This window comes from Mustela nivalis, assembly GCF_964662115.1.
Source record: "Mustela nivalis genome assembly, chromosome: 7".
Taxonomy (NCBI): domain Eukaryota; kingdom Metazoa; phylum Chordata; class Mammalia; order Carnivora; family Mustelidae; genus Mustela; species Mustela nivalis.
The window spans coordinates 120286255-120301779 of record NC_139026.1 but is presented as its reverse complement, the minus strand read 5'-3'; the positions used below and the strand labels follow the sequence as shown (position 1 = coordinate 120301779).

The window sequence follows — 15525 nt, the reverse complement described above, 5'->3', positions numbered from 1 at the left end:
GCCATTTTAATTTCCTGAAGTAGATTTCCATGTCTGTCACTTAACACCCTATAAACTATATGTATTTCTTATTTCCTTGTCTTTAAATCATAATTCCAGAAAACCTTTGAATAGAAAGATCTCATATTTAGAAGGAAAGTAAAAACTGAGATAAAAATATAGGATAGTAATATAGACTGTATTTAATATAATCAAACTATAATTCTTTGACATAATTTCATTTTAAGATTAGATGAATATCATCAAAATAGTTCCCCATGTTTGTCGTTTTCAAAAATTTTGTGTAGGTTTTTGCCATCATTGGGAGTATGATACACACACACACACACAAACACACACACACACACCACCGAAGCTGAGGTATACAAACAGAATTAAACTGGTACGAGGTATTTGAGGTCATTTTCAGACTATATAATAAAATAAAATAGTCTTTTCTTAAATAAATCCAGCCCAAACTTTATAACACTGTATTTTCATAAAAAGGTACATATTATTCATTCCTTACAATGAAAATTTGAGTTATAAACTTTGGAAAAGTAGAGAAGGTAAAAACAAAAATAGTGGTAAAAAAAAAGTTCTGGGGGCGCCTAGGTGGCCCAGTGGGTTAAAGCCTCTGCCTTCGGCTCAGGTCATGATCCCAGGGTCCTGGGATCAAGCCCCACATCGGGCTCTCTGCTCAGCAGGGAGCCTGCTTCCTCCTCTCTCTCTGCCTGCTTCTCTGCCTACTTGTGATCTCTGTCAAATAAATAAATAAAATCTTTAAAAAAAAAAAAGTTCTGATTATAATCTTTGTATTACTACACCTAAACATGACATGACAACATGAGAAAAAGAGTCTTCTGGATTATTATTACAAAATGCCCAATCCTCTCCCAAACCACATAAAATTAGAACCTAGAATTAAAATAACAAAAACAAAGAGGAAAAAAACCCTCAGACTACCACTTTTGGTATGTGCTCCTCTAATTTTGATAGGTTTTTCTTCCTATTGCTATTGAGATTGAAAAAAAAAAGTTTGTCCTACACTAATATTTCTATATAAAATTTGAGTCTGTATATGATTTCTCCCTTATATTTCAAGATCTTTAGTGATAGAGGATACATTTTTACTTATCTGTCCACCAGGATTTTGATGTGCACACATCAAAATTAAAATGCAATTTTAAAATTGCATTAAAATGCAATTTTTAAAAGACACAAATAAATAATAACATATCTTGTCCTAAAACTTAATTACAACGACATATTAATGGATGTTTTGTTGGGAAAAATCCAAGCAAAGCTAAGTCATAGAAATAGTTGCCAAATCCTTTAGCTAGTACCTTACAGGAGCAACACGATAACCTTTGATGTCTATTTCAAGTTTTGAATCTGTGGGAGCAAAGCAGGAGAAGCCCTGAAGCCCCAAACCATGGAAATCCAATTTTGACCTTAACAAAAAGCATTTTGTTTAAAATGGTTTCATACATTAAGAATCTTTGATGCATATCTTTTACTAATTTGTCTTTAATCTTCTGGAAAGAAAAATAATGTTGATATAATCTACATAACATAATGCAGTAACTCAAAAGTATGCAAAAGTAATTATTGCTATTAAGTGTTTGAAAATTTAAAAACTCTCTGAAAACATGTTTAAGGAGAGAGCATCAGCAAAAATTTACAAAATTTCAGTGTTCTAATATGAACATATATGCCCTGAAAGATCTAGTTGAATTAATATTAAATATATCTATTGTTATATATCTTAATTTCTTATACTTTGAATATGTAAAATTAAAATTTATTACAGAATAAATACTGATATTCCAAAGAGAAGACTTACTTTAAAATCTTTTAAATGTGTTTATTCATGTAGCACTTATCAGTCTTATGGTCTTGTGTGATATTGACTGAATAGGAGAAAAATATCAGTAAAGCATGATATTCAAGGATCTTCAGTTTAATAGATACAATAAGGTGGTAGGAAACAATAACCATACATTATATACAACTCTAAGTTTTGCTCAATTTCAGCTATGAATATAAGTCCTAAATAAACATTTGGCAATTCATATTTGGCAATGTAATTATAAGCCATGGTCAAGTAGGTTTGTTAAGTGAATCTATACATTGGAAGTTCTTACGTAGGAAGTGCTACAAAAGCGTTAGCTATTTATTCCAGAAATATAAAGAAGATTCAACATTGTGAAAAAGACCTAGCTTATTACATTAACAATTAAAGAAAAATGTATTGGTCAATATGTCAATATATAATAGACACATTTGATAAAATTCAGCAGCAATTAGCCAAAACCCAACAACCACGTGCTAAAAGGTGAGTGGTTTCAGTTATCATTATTAAAATCAGAAAATAAATAGAAATGCCTGACTATCAATCAGAGGTTGTCAGGAGGCAGAAATCACACCAGTTATTTTTGCAGAAAAAACTTAATAGGAGGAATTATTAACTAGGTGTCAAATTATTTATAAGGTAGTTTTAAAAAGAGAGAAAACTTGGAATCAGAGGTAGCAATTACAGAGAGAACCTACCATCCTATGATTGAATGGGATCAAGAAGAGAGGTTGGATTTATGAAAACTTAGAAGCTTGAAGAAAGGCCCTTGTGGCAATGAAACTCTGACCTCTGGTACCTCTGAGTGAAGGGAGGGGAGTGCAATAAGGTGGCTTCTGCACATATTGGAAAATCATTTATGAGATCTCCTGCTGCTATTGGAAGGAAATCTGCTACTGTGATGAAGAGGCATTGGTGAGATGACAGCCATAAGAATGGGGAGCAAATAAGAAGCTCCCAGAAAACAAATAGGAAGAAACAAGTCTTTCTTCTCCAGCCTGAGATCTCCCAGCAGTACCTTTATCAGCAGAGATTAACAGGGAACCACCTTGCAAAGCAAAACATGGTTTGTAGAGTTCCAGTTCTGGCATCAAAAATGAAGCATCAAAGGATAGGTCTAGAACTAAGAGACAAAATAGCTTAATAAGTGGCATATTTACTGTCATCATTATTATTCAAAACTGGTTTTGGAGATTTAGGCTAATACTGAAGATAAGAAAACTAATAATGATCAGTATAAATACTGGGTGAAAAAAGGGAGAAATCACTTTACGTGCAGAAGATGTTATACCTAGAAAACCCAAGAAACTACAGTAAATTATTTTTCTAAGTAAGAGAATTAGGTAAGGTGGCAGGATATAAGATAAATATACAAACATCAATGGATTTTTCTCTGTGCTTTTTGCTTTGGTTCACTTTACTGTGCAACAAAATAAACTTAATATTGCAGAGGCATACAATAGCAAACATTTATTTCTCACTGACATTACCTGGGGGCTGAGGTTTGGTGTTGGGAAACACTGCTCTATAAGTCTCAAGTTCCTACATGCTTTTGGATCTGAAAATCCCTGATCACTTTCTTTTTTTAAGACCTTTTTTAGCCTGATTACTTTTTAACCCAGCCATTTCATAGGGGTGTTTGCAGTAGACAGCCTTGAGGGAAGAGATAATTTCTACCTCTGGGGTAAAAAGTAAGCTTGCTTGCCATGAAATGATGGACTTTCAAGTTCAGTGTTCTTCTGTAATGTAACTTACTGTGCATTTAGGCATCCATCTGAACCCCTTCACATCACCAATGTGAGAATGGAGACTCAGGGAAGAAAAACATCATGCTGACATTTGGATGCTTCTTTTGTTATAATAGCTTTTGTCTCTGACCCAGGAAGTATCCATGAAATTAGTAAGGTACCTTCTTAGCCTCAAAGTAGATACAATATGAGACTTCACAGTTCTTGACAGTTGGCTGCTATTCTACTCTGAGCTATGGGTTGGCTGCAGGTCTTCTTCACAAGAATTCTCATTCCAGGATCTAGGCTGAAGAGCTCCTACTTGGTCATTTTTATGCCAGAAACCAGAAGCTCAAGAGGCCAAGTGAAATTACACAACTGAATTTAGAACTTCTGTTTGGATGTGTTTATGTCATGTTCACTCACATTCATTGGCCAAAGGAAGTCATATGGCCAGCCCAATTGGGAGAAGGAAGTGTGCTTCATTTCTAAGAAGGTATTGCAAATTATACCTAATAAGCATGGATGTATAATCTTCTTTACCATAGAGGGAATAGCTAATGACCATCAATAAAACTCACCATATTAGCAATAACAGTTAACTATAAATAGAAAATAAAACACACCTTTTCATAACAAAACCAAAAACAATATAAATTTAACAAAAAAATTATAATAGCTGTATGAAAAACTTTTTCTCTTGGAAGACATAAAAACTTGATAAATGAAAACTTGTGCCATGTAACTAGATGAAAATATAGTACGATTAAAAATTCTTTCTCCATTCTAATACATTTTAATTCAAACTGAATTCCTTAAAATGAGTTATATGTCTGTGGATGGACCAGCTGGATCATCCATGAGAAATCCTTATGTGATAAAGCAAGTTGCAAGAAAATGTGCAAGAGAGTACTACTATAAAATAAAAACACTAAATGTGTGTTAACATAAATATGAATATGTATGTTTGTAGGAGTATGAAGAATAGGGTGGATAGATAGCTTGATTTACATCAGAGGGATGTGTTTGTAAGGAGACTAGGGGAATGACTTTTCTCTTCATGTATCTCAGTATGTTTGACAATGGAGTTTATTCCAACAGCAAATCAGGAAAATCAGAGATTCATGAAAATATTTTAAATCTTGTCTAGGTCTCCATTAAACGGTGGCATGTTTTAGGATGTTGACTTAAGTTTATGTATAGAATGAACAAATACTTTGCTCTTTGGGCTTAGGAAGGCAGCCATCTTTTGCTATCAACATCACTTAAGTCTTCCACATTAGCTTGGTAGTCTTGAAAATATGTTTTGTTAAAAAAAATTGTTTTTTCTATAAGGCAGCTGAAGATAGCAGCAAGAACACAGATATATCAAGGCTAGGTTTATTGCAAACAAATGTGTAAATTCCCTGGTGTGTTTTATACCTAAAAACACGAATCAAAGCAACCATATTGCATCTATCCTAGCTTTAATGATATTTAAATCAAATTCACACAAAGCTCATTTCTATATGGGTAGCCTTTATTATTAGAGTGCAGTTCTCTGCAGTATTTACTATTAAATAATATCAGAAAAGATTTAAAGAAAAAATGATAATAACTGCTAAGAGTTTGTACAAAGTACCTTTTTAATCACTGGAGGACCAAACTACACAATGCTGAAGAAATTTTCAAGAACTATGGTTTCTGAACACTGCCTGAAGTTCATCTGAGAGGATTTTTTGAAGCTTTTCCAGAATTTTCCTTGTTATAGTCAGGTTTTAGAATGTCTAGCTTGATGATATCACAACATTAAATTTTGCAGAAGATCCAATCATTGCCTTTGCTTAGTATTAGTTTCATGGATCTTATGACTGCCCCCTCAAAACTATGGCTAGGATCATGTGTTAATGCATGGCTTGTGGTTAAGGATGGCAAAGAAGAAAAGAAGCTGTTTCTCAAACCTTTTGGGCTACAACTCAGCCTAATAATATCTTTGAAGCCCTGTCAAAATTCTTCCGAACAAATGAGCTTTAAAAAAAAATTGATAGGAATGTGCATTGATGTTGCTCCAGCAACACAGGGTTCATAGTGAAGAATTCCACAGGGGGAAAGAAAATGAGAATTATTCGCTGCTAACCACATAAAACTCTACCCAGCAAACTATGAGAATTATTCAAGGACCCCATGAAAATTTGCATGGAAAATTCATGGAAATTTTTCATAGACCCCCATGAAAATATTGAATTGGCCCCATGAAAAGTACTAGAGTTATGTTTTACTTTGTGATTATTTGGATGTTCATGACAAAGATCTTATGTTCTATCCTGACGTTTATTAGTTATCAAAAGGAAAGATATTTGGCTGAAGAATGTAGGGGCCTTATTTTTAGAACATCAAGGAAACTACCAATTACTTAAAACTTTCAGAAGTAATAATTTCCATTGGTACTTGGCATATTTGGCAGGTACATTTAGAGTTTTGTTTATAGAACCTGACATTTTAAGAGGTAAACACCAATATTAATGTGTGTTAAATATACTTCAGGCAGTTATAACCAAAATCCAGCTATAAGGAGGGCAAATCGTTAAAAAATGGTCTCTTCTTTTCTGACTTAGTTCTTGAAAGTGATTTCAAAGGAAAAAGGTAAGATGTCATTTAGTCTGCCTGCAAGATAAATTCAGGTAATATTTTTCTGATATTGTGACAGAAAAATCCATTTGGAAGTTTAGAAGGGAATTTTTACTCGCTAACATATTGTATTTGCCAAACGATCCCCAAGGGATTTGGGGAATCAAATTTGATCTAGCTGTAACTTCCAGAAAGTAATTTGGAAAACTTTTGGATAAAATACATTCTTTTTTTACCCAAAATAAGTAAGCAGACATTGCATGCCCGAATCCAATTTTCATTCACTCTAGTTGTGAAACATTTTTCTTTAATTTTTATATTTCTGGCTATGAAAACAAAGTAGTATGAGAACCTTGGTGTTAAAAATGGCCTATGTTGGGACGCCTGGGTGGCTCAGTTGGTTAAGCAGCTGCCTTCGGCTCAGGTCATGATCCCAGCGTCCTGGGATCGAGTCCCATATCAGGTTCCTTGCTCGGCGGGGAGCCTACTTTTCCCTCTGCCTCTGCCTGCCATTCTGTCTGCCTGTGCTCGCTCTCTCCACCCCCTCTGATAAATAAATAAAATCTTAAAAAAAAAAAATGGCCTATGTTGTGGTCTTGCTTCCAAAGTCTTATTTCTAAAGAAAGTTCAACAGCAGGCTCAATATGCACATAAAATCACACAACAAAGAATTAAAATGTAGGCTTCATGCTAAAAATTAAATTTTTCTTCTAAAAGAAAATGGTTTTTATTTATTTTAGTTGTGATGTTTAATTCATTCCCCCATTTAAAATGGAATCAAAAGAAACCATGGTCTCAAACAAAGGAAATACGTTAAAGTGATTCTTGTCTCATTTTTTGCTACGTCAGGGGTGCGCTGTCATCTGTGGCAATACAGGGCTAATTACCACTCCCTGTCTACTCTGTGTATTTTATGCTTATGTGTCTCCACAGATTATGCTTTCTTTCCCTGAAATTCACTTTTCCTCAGCTTATTAGCTAAGCTAATTCCTCCTTGTCCTTCAAATGTCAGATCAAGTAATTCAAATTCACTTGCTCCAGAAAGCTGAATTGCAAAGGAGTAGCCTTTCCTATATTCTTCACAACCCTGTGCTCAAACTTTTCTTCTAGCAGTTTCCATAAACTGGGTCCTCCATGCTTCCCACCACCATATTTGAGTTGATTTTCTATGGGCAGCCCCTCGTAGAGGGTCTGTTGCATGCTAGGTTCTCAATATACACTGGTTGCCCAGTATTAATAGATAAATACACCTGGGTATACCCATCACAGAGAGTATGGAGAGGAGTTAATGGTTTACTAGGTAGTGGTGCTAGTGGGCAGTCAGGAAAGGCTACAAGAAGGGGTGAAACCAAACAGGATTCTAAAACTGAACAGGGTACGCTGTACAGAGGGGTAAGTTGACAGGAGCTTTTGGGGAGAGAATCTCAGGCACGGAAACAGCATGTATAGAAGGGGATGGGGGAGTGCCTGGGTGTCTCCATCAGTTAAGGGTCCGAATTGACTCTTGATTTCAGCTCAGGTCACGTTCTCAGGTCCTGATCTTAGGGTCTTGAGATCAAGCCCCACAATGGGCTCTGCACTTAGGGGGGAGTCTGCTTCTCTCTCTCCCTCCCTCTTCCTTTCTCCTCTTCCTGCTCTCTGTCACAAATAAATAAATACATCTTAAAAAAAATAGAAAAGAAAGAAAGAAAGGGAAGGATGGAGAGAAGAGTATCAAGAAAAGAGACAAAGAAATATGAAGTTTAAGGCAAATGGGGAGCCGTGGGAACTGTAGTAAACCAGAGGTACATATCTCATCTAAAGGGGGAGCCATTCGGAGGCTTTTATAGACTCTTCTCATGTGCGAATTTTGAACTAATATGATCATCTTTTTTTTTTTTTTTTTTTAAAGAAAAGCTACAAGTTGAATACAGAATCTTCCAATTTTCCAATATTGGCAAGGGGTAATTTAAAGTCTTAACTTAGGCTAGAAACGTAGTCTTGGGCTGAATTTGTCCAACAACTTCTGCTTTACTCCCATCACAGGAAGCACAGGTACAGGATGATGTGGGAATTGTATAGAAACACCCATTTGATCTCTGTGGGCTTTCCTAGTGAGCAACACTTTTCGGGGAGACTGTGTCCTCATTGCGAAGTTCTCTAATAGTGTGAGAGTATTTGTGGAGGACCCTGATGCATTTTGCACCCATGAGTGGAATGGAAATATCCAGAAAAAAATCACTGCTGATAGTGTTACACTGTAAATAAATCGCCAAGGAAATAACAGGGGAACACTAAGGCGAGAAATTTGGGGGAATCCCCACAGGGCACTTGAACAGAAGAAAAGGGGTGACATAGAACCAGGAAAACAAGGAATTTTGCCATGGAAGCTGAGAGAGGAAAGCCAATGAGGTCATTTATCACAATCATGCTTGCGATACTTAGGGTATTTGTTTTTATTTAAAAAATGACATGAAATATAATTTTAATTTTATTTCTTCCATATTCGTTTGTGTGTAGGTTCAAGAGTTAACATCCCTGACAAATAATACCATGTGAAAAAAGGGATTTGAGGTTAGTTTCACATCTGCTTTCCTTTAACCTTTCTACACAGGAAAAACAGTCCTGATGATTTTGCCCAGTTTCTAAACTTGGAATTGTCTTACATGGAACTGAAAAGCCCTCACACACAATGACATTAATCTCATGGTGTCAAACTTTTGGAAACCTGGCACAGAATTTTTGTCTTAGATCTGAAATTTACTTAAGAAAGATCTACCATGAGTAAACAAATATGGGGAAATGTTCAACCTCATTTGCAATCCAAGATATAGAAATAACAACTACTGGAAGATGATAACCTTAATATTCTGGAATACTGCTGGTTTCTAGTGCTGGCTGCTTGGTTATTACTCCTACTCTGAAACAGTGTTGGAGGTAGGACGATTGGGACAAACCTTATAAAAAATAATTTGGCAATATATTTCAAGAGCCACACTGGCTCCGTATTTTTTGGAATTGAATTTGACACCTCTAAAACAAGAAAAAAAACTACCCCTGTAAGGGTTTTTGTATCACCTTTATTTACAAGATATTCACTGTCCCTGGAACTGCGACTAATTAGTTTAGTAGATTGTCTGAAGCAGAGCCTGAGATGGGGATTGCCATGCTGTGATTTAGTGAGAGCCCCTGCAGGACAAACTTACGAGGAGGGGAGGGACCCACACTGGGCTGAGGAAGAAGCAAGCTGAACCCATGGTTTCAGCTGAGGTCTAGTCTCAACTTGAACCCATGGGGAGCTATGGAGTATCAACAGTGCTCAGCGCTGACCCATCTTGAACAAGGCTCTGAATTTTGGCGCAAGGCTGGTCACTAGCTAAACATTGTCTCTGGGGAAAGGGCTTATCTTCCCTGTACTTCCACACAAGACAGGTCCTGTCAACTCTGGAGAAGAATTCAGCCCACAGAGCCTGAGGAAGGATGCATTAGCCAGGTAAAAGGTCTAGACACTGGCAAACACTCTCTGCTAACCAGGTTGGAGAACATAACCAACGGGTGGAACCTAGTTCAATTTATAAAGTCTAGTATTTACCAAGGGCAGATCTCCTGGACTCCAGTCAGGTTTTCTCAGCCTAATCCTACCCCTTTTCTTCTCAGAAAATCATGCCCTTTATCTGAAAATGGTTTCTTCCAATGGGAGCTACTAAGTTGTTTCTCTCATTCGTCCCATCTTTGTCTCCACCCCACCTTCAGCCGTCACTCTGGTCATCGATGAATGGCTGAAGAAGTTGATGAAAATGAAAAGGAGACATTGGTAGGTGGGAGGCAGAAATGTGGCTTTTCCTAGTTCAGAAGCTGAGAATGTGTCTGTTTTATTTGTGAGTGCCAAGCTGGGGTATCACAATAGAATGGTGAGTCAGAAGCTTGTCCAGTCTCCTTGGGGAGCATCAGTCCTATTCTGGGTTTGGCTGCAGAGTGAGTTTCAATCCAAAAACATGTTCTCTCCTCACAACCCTTGGAGTGATGCAGGTAATGGAGAATCAGGCTGGCCTTTTGCATGTGGTCTTCTCAGCCTTAGTTTCTAATCCCGGTCTTGTTGTCTATCTTCAAGGGAATTTTAAAGAGAAATTGGAAGGAATCTCAAAGCTATCAGGTCTGGCCCGTCTTCTGCCAAGTTCATTCAGAAGGCTTTTTAAATGGAAAAAAAAAAAAAAAGTATTGGCACATTTGAGAACGTTTCTGAGAGTTCTTTTAAACTGATGTCTGTTTACTAAAGACTTCCAGTTTAAACCTGATATTCTTATTTCTACACATACTTTAGAAATAAGTGATAAATATACAAATTCAAAAGTAGTAAATGAAAAGCACTGAAGCCTTTCCACCTGAAGTCTCAAAAATATTCAAGAGACAAGGGGATCTAATGTAGTTACAGGAGTCTGAGATAAGAGAGACGTGTAGAAATTCAGGAAAGACCAAAATGGTCACGTACTTGTGTTTTTAGTTCAAATCTCTGTTTTACCACGGAACGTCTATGACCTTGGACAAAGTACTTTATCTTTCCAAGCCTCAGTTTCTTTAACTATATAATGGGGATGTAGTACTTTCTTCGGTATGGCAGGATCATGGTGGTGAGGGCTAGGGATGTGTATCCAACAGGCTCCTGAGTCCAGATTCCTAGTTTTCAATGTTGGCTTTACCACATATCACTTCTCTATGACCTTAGGCACATTAGCCTTTCTGTGCCTCCGCTTCCTTTCCCGAAAAATAAGCACAGTAAGGGTCTTTATCTGCAAGGGGGCAATTTAAGGATTAAACAAGTTAATATCACTGAAATAAGAATGAGTTAATATGACTGAAACATAAATATAACATAAGTATAAATACACAATACACAATACAATATAATATATTTATTTATAGTATAATATAAAATATTTATTACAAATATGTTTATATATTTTATATATATTATATATAATATGATATATATTACATTATATATTTTATATACATATATTTATTATAAATATATATTTATATCTCACAAAATAATATATTACTTATAAATATATATAAATAATATATAATATATACCAATATTTATATATAAAAATAAATATAAAATATAAATATAAAAATAAGTTAATATCACTGAAAGATGAATACTTGGCAGATAGCATTAAAACAGCATTGATGACTTTTTGTTAGCTATTATCATAATTTTTAAATTAAATAATATATATAAAGAAAATAAGCATTCCATAAATGTGATAGCAAGGATTTCATCTGAATATATTTTGTAGCAAGAGGTATATTCTGTATGAACACCAGCCAAGTTTTTCTGATTTGATAACATCATCATGGGCAAATGACTCACATTGCATAAGGTAATATTGATGTGTGAATATTGACAGATATCCCTAAGTTCATATCATTAACATGGCGTATCTTTCTTCATTTCTTTTTCAAAGAATATAAAATATTCTCTTAGCATGATGTATCCTATTGATAACACTGAAAACAAAATAGCCACTAAGAAACAGGCTTTAACAAAGTCAGCCCTGCTCCCCAAGAACAACAAGGAAAGAAAGAAGGAAGGAGAGAGGGAGAGAAAAACTATGACAGTGAGCAAAGAGGACATAAAAGTAAAATAAAAACACTTCTGTAAACATACGATCATCGTGCAGCTCAGAAACTGAAGCCCAGATGCTGCCAGCTGATCTTAGAAACGAGTCAACATGGAATCTGGGCTGCCCAGGGTGAAAAGTATTTAGAACATCATCTCATTTCCAGGCCAATGACCATCTAAATTTCCTTTCAGTAATTTCAAGGCATAAAGTAAGGACTTGAAATCCATTTACAAAGATAATGTAGACACATTGAAATCAAGTGTTGAAATGTGTCTTCAAGGTAATGATAACAATACAGTTGTTTCTGCTCTAATGTGTTATGTGCTTCCTTATAAAAACTATGGTGTGGCAAATGATGTGCTAAGTAACTGAGTTTCTGAAGAAATAAGTTTGGAGCAGGCTACTAGAAACTATGCAACTAGAAACTATGTAACCGGAGCAATATAAAAACAAAAATTGGTTCTTGGAACAATAACCTCAGGAGCCTAGTTAGGCAGCTCTCAGGGAGTCTAGAAAATGCCACATCAAAAAATCAGGGCAGTGTTGGGAACATTTCCATTAGAACAGAGTTTGCTGGGCAGCCACAGAGCAGGTGGGGGAGGCTTGGGGCTGCCAAAAGGGCCTCCCAAGTCTCAGCTACCCAAGATGACAGTGGGTCTTCATTTCTCCAGGGATGGGGCCCTGGAGACCAGCGATGTTTATTTTCTTAAAATTCCCATTTATAGTTTCCTAGTGCTGGTGTGGTAATCAAGCTGTTTTCTTGTTCCTTTCCTGCTGGAAGTGATGGTTCTATTGCTACTCTAACAGTGCCCTTTACCCAGAGAAAGATCATGAACCCATGCCATTTCCTGGTCCTGCGAACTTCATTTCCTATTGATCAATTGCATGCAAGTCAATTTGAATTGTAGCTTATCTAATGTGGCCAAAATGGCATTAAGAAATTTAATGCACTTTTGGAAAAACTGCAAAGCCATTGACTAAGAAGCATGTTGCTTTGGATGATCTGAAAGAGAGCTCTGGGCTCGATTCGAATTCAAATGGTGGGGACTTGGGAGGGAACTGAGAAAGAAACACAGACATGAGGCTGATGGAGGCAAGCTACTGCTTAGAAACACCTGACATGTTCCAGCAAATTCTAAATGCTTTTTGTGGATTAACCCACCTCATCCTCCCAGTAACATAAGGTAGGTTTTTTAAGACCTCACTTTTACAGAGGAGGAAACTGAGGCACGGAATTATTAAATGACTTGCCCGGCATCATGTAAGGGCTAAATTTAGGATTTGAGTCCAGGCCTTCCCCTCTGGAAGGATACACAGCAAAAAAGGCTGCCTTAGCTGCTGCCTGGCCACATTTGGACCTGGGGCTTCAGCCTTCAGCCTTCGGGCTTGCAGTGAGCCCTGAATTAGGCAGACCAGGCTTCCCCTTGCACAGGCAGAGACATGAATGAGGAGGGAGAAGCCACGAGGAAGTGTTTTGTTACCTGAAGCAGGAAGGAGAGGAGAGCATGCTGGACGGAACAGCACAGTTCCCAGGTCTAGCACACTGGGGTGCTGTCATCTGCTACTTCTCCTTCCTTACAGAGGCCAGCCCCAAAAGTCCTGAGCATTTCCTGCTTTCATAGCAGCCCTGGCTCCTGAAAGGAAGAGTGCGTAGCCTACTTTTAGTTTAAAAAAAAAAAAAGATCCTGGAAGGACAATTGGTTGGTTTCTCTAGAACATTAAGGGATTTTTCTGGGGTTCTTTGGGAATCCTGAAATCTATCATTTGCATTGTCCTGAGGTCCTTCTCTCCTGGAGAGGTGGGGCAGGGGGAGCATGAAATGAATAAATGAACCAGAACAGGAAGCGGAACTGTGGACTAGGGAGAGCAGCAGTGCTGAGGGAGCTCAGCCCTGGGGCTGGAGCTGCGGGGCTTTGGGAGGGCCCCGGAAGAACAAGGAACTTTCGGGTTAGCATCCGGGCCTCTCAGCCTCAGAGACGTGATGAGGAGCCTGAAGGAGCAAAGTGCCCTGAGACACTTTGGACTTAATATCCGTGGGTCTCTGTTTGCCCTTTTTACCCCCAGCTTGTTTCCAGCTGTTTCCAACTTCAAAAGGATTAAAGGATTGTGGCTTGCTTCAGGAGTTGGAGAGTAGGAGGGTATTTATGGTTGATCCCAAGGCTTAGGAGCCAGAGGAGGAAAGAAACCTTGATCCCAAGAAACAGGTGGGTACAGTGGAAATCAAAGCAGTGGGACAAACCCAGGAATTCTTGTGGAAAAAAGAATTAATTGACTCAAGGCAAAGAAGCCTAGCGAACAGCCATCTGGAAGCTGAGCCCCCACAGCAACCCCCTTCCCATTACACCCCAGAGAACCCCTTCTCTAGGAACTACTCGCTAAGTACTGGGAGGGAGAGGTCTCTATTCCCATTCTCTAGGAAGTGGGGGAAGACCGAGGAGTCTGTCAAGGCTTCGCTCAGGGAAAAGAGACTCTGAAATCCCACCTTAGATTCTGGAGGGCATTTTCCGAAAAGAAATGTAGAGGTATTTATAAATAAAAAATAATGTAACAAAGTAAAAAACATGCAGCTTTACCAGTTTCAGCTCAATATCATTAAAGGATGAGGCAAATGAGAAAGACAGAGGCTGTAACAGGACAGACTGGAACTCAGATATATTGTATGTGATTCTTGAGTCAACAGGGTGGTGCCTGGCTGTGACCCAGAAAGTCTGAGCTTCTGGTGGTAAGGCCCAGGAATCTGCATTTTAAACAAAACTAGAAAACTTTAACATTCTTCTATAGGTTAATATTGGAGAACTACTGGTTTAGGTTTTATTATCTAGACATGTGCGTCCCTGGATGATAAATGAGAACAAGGATCCAATTATTTTCCAGAACTGTGAAGACTGAGCATTCACAAACAGGCCATAGTATTATAACTAAAACAAAACGAAACAAAACAAGAGCCCTCTTTACAAATGCAATGTCCCCAGCACACATAATCATTACTTTACTGCATGATAATTAGGCATAAATGTGAATCTGTGGACCATGTTCTTTAAAACATTTCAACCCAGCATTTCTGCAGTCAGTAGGAGACAGGCATGAGCTCCACAGCTGAAGAACACCCGGGTTCTTCAGGTGTTCAGGCTCTGGGTAGTTAAGTGGGCTGTTTCCTATATTTGAGATACTAGAGAAATGGGAAGTCATAACTCATCTCTTCCTTTCCTGGATAGAAGGTGGAGCCAGCCACCATCTTGGCTTTCCTGTCCCACGCGAATGTCCTCTTACAGTCCTAGCCCCCTGATTCTCTCCCAGAACCTCATCACACTCATCATTGAGCTTCCCAGAGCCCTCCCCATGGCTTGTCTGGAGAGGGAAGTGTGGTGGGACACCATGATGGGCAGTACAGGAGTGAAGATATGTTCAGGACTAGCTAATGTTCAGACGCAATGTGGCCAAGGGGACCAAAATGAAATTCCAGCATTGTTTGTGGTAACTCTGAATGGCTGAGGTAATGTAGCTTGGCATGGAAACAAGGTTCTGGGGACAGACATGACTATACTCAACCAAGCCCAGTTCAGTTTCTTTGTGCTGTGGTAACTGGCAAGGCCTGGGAACTTCCTGGGACACTAGACATTGGGGCAGTATTTCCAGAGACGTTAGTAGTTTGTATGGGAGCATCCACAAGTCAGTCAGAATCTTTGCACTTAAGAGTAACCGTGCTCCATAAGAGCCTGATGGCGAAGCTTGGAGAAAAAATAATCAG

General features: G+C 37.9%; 1 long non-coding RNA gene across 1 annotated transcript in view; it reads right to left on the bottom strand.

Annotated features, from left to right (window-relative positions):
* Positions 1-9207: 9207 nt before the first annotated feature.
* The window catches only part of LOC309869508, a 57452-nt gene continuing 51134 nt past the window's right edge, over positions 9208-15525 (bottom strand). Inside the window, exon 2 of the long non-coding RNA XR_014314217.1 lies at positions 9208-10335. This is a non-coding gene — a long non-coding RNA (uncharacterized lncRNA). The remainder of the gene's footprint in view (positions 10336-15525) is intronic.